Source organism: Sinocyclocheilus grahami, unplaced genomic scaffold, assembly GCF_001515645.1.
Source record: "Sinocyclocheilus grahami isolate Dianchi unplaced genomic scaffold, SAMN03320097.WGS_v1.1 scaffold172.1, whole genome shotgun sequence".
Taxonomy (NCBI): domain Eukaryota; kingdom Metazoa; phylum Chordata; class Actinopteri; order Cypriniformes; family Cyprinidae; genus Sinocyclocheilus; species Sinocyclocheilus grahami.
In genome coordinates, this window is record NW_015505351.1 from 1,275,307 (window position 1) to 1,277,510 (window position 2,204).

The window sequence follows — 2,204 nt, forward strand, 5'->3', positions numbered from 1 at the left end:
ATTAGTGATGTCAACCGATTAATCGCGATTAATCACATCACATAAGAAACATGTTATGTTTAAACATTTACAATTTTTATATATAATATTAATTATATTAATATAAATATATACATGGACATATTTTCAAAATATATACTGTATGTGTGTGTATTTCTATATACATAAAAAATATACACAGGGTGTATATTATATTATTTTGGATGCGATTAATCGTGATTAATCGTTTGACAGCACTAATATTAGTGTACACACTCTTATATATTTTTAACCTATAACAAATGTTCTTTTTACAATTTTCAATTACATACATACATACATACATACATATAAAGTAGGTAGTTTTTAATGATAAAAAATTCAAATGTCTATTTATTTTATTAAAGAATTTTTAAAAAGAGTTGCCAATTATATTATATAATATTCTGCTGTTTTGGGTGCAACCCTCTTATTGCATGACTTTCACCCACTTAAAAAAAAATCTTTCAAATTGTGACTTCATTTGGACCCATTCTACAGCAAACCGTAAATAGTCTCTTAATTTTTCTCAAATTTTACACTAACTGTGGTGTTGTTGACTACACTGACCAAGCTCACATATTCAATTATTATCATACTGTAGTTAAGACAGATTGTATAAAGATGTCCTTTTGTTATTTCTCAGACCAAAAGGCTGCACATTACTTTGTGAAATTGAAAATGTCAAACAATACACTAACTTGACATTTTAAAACAAATCCTAAATCAAATAAATAAATACAAATAAAATAAATTTCTCCATGCAAGAGGCATTCTTCAGATTTTGGTAGCCCAAAAATTATTTTAACTAGCCCGAATAAAAGATATTGTATTTTTTCTTCAAATAACAAGTCAAGAGAGTAGGGGTGCAACGGATCACAAATCTCACGGTTCGGATTATATTACATTATCATATCACATTTTGAGTCACAGATCGGATAATTTTTCAGATGAGCAAAAAAAATATGGTTCTTTATTATTTAAGTAACACTTATTATTTAAATAACAATTTACTACTTCGATACCACAGCAAAAACTAGTAGCATATAGGGATGTAACGATTCACTCAACTCACGATGTGATATGATTCACGATACTGATTTCACAATACAATTTTCTCACAATTTCTTTTTTAATAAAATTAGATTTAAGACAGATTGTAAAAAGATGTCCTTTTGTTATTTCTCAGACCAAAAGGCTGCACATTACTTTGTGAAATTGAAAATGTCAAACAATACACTAACTTGACATTTTAAAACAAATCCTAAATCAAATAAATAAATACAAATAAAATAAATTTCTCCATGCAAGTAAACTAAGGTTTTGCCTGTGTATTTTAATCACGATTCAAACAAAAATGCTGCATACATGTTATTTAGATTGTACAATTTTTTAATTTGAAACAAAAACAAAATGGTCTGACTTTGCTTTGTGATACTACATAAAAAATCTGAATGAAACAAAAACAGCAGACGGGCTGAATGAGATGCAAATGTCACTCTCTGACAGCAGGTGGCGCTTAAACAGCAGGTATATTTATAGGTCTCTGCCCCTTTAAAGGAGTCATCGAATGCTCATTTTGCACAACTTGATATGATTCTTTAGGGTCTTAATTAAAAGTCTATAACATACATTGGTTAAAATTTCTCAATGTTAGTGTAAAAAACACATTTTTAAACCTGTCAAAATCAGCTCTGTTTTTATCAAGCCATTATAGTCCATGTTGCTTTAAATGTTAATGAGCTCTGCTGGCCCCGCCCCTCTCTTCCCAGCTGCTCTCAGTGAGACTGTTTACTTTAGCCGCATTCATCGTGAAACTTGCTCATTAGCAAATTATTAGGAAAGGCCATTTGCAAAGATTCATAAAAAACCCTTATACTCACTTCTTCTGTAGATGAGGCTGGATCACGAATGTTTCGAGCGAACATAGATGCATTTAGGCTGATGGGGAGTGGCGCATTCACTTTAAAGCGAAAGTAACGTTAATCCTCAGATGTCAGGAGTAAATGACGATTGCTATATTCATTATTACATCCAACAATAAAGCTCCTCAATCGCTTAATCGGAGACATCTTGTCTTTCCCTGCACCAGAGTCAACACAATGGCGGACTGATGACAGCTCACTCAGGGTGGGTCTAAGGTAAGACACCAGTCCAGTCTGTGCTGAAACACTACTGTCAATCAA

The 2,204-nt window shown here is 31.4% G+C and overlaps 1 protein-coding gene across 1 annotated transcript in view; it reads right to left on the reverse strand.

Moving 5' to 3' along the window:
- Positions 1–2,204, reverse strand: part of LOC107593515 (exocyst complex component 6-like) — a 65,328-nt gene that overhangs the window by 44,489 nt on the left and 18,635 nt on the right. The gene's annotated exons all lie outside the window — the stretch shown is intronic.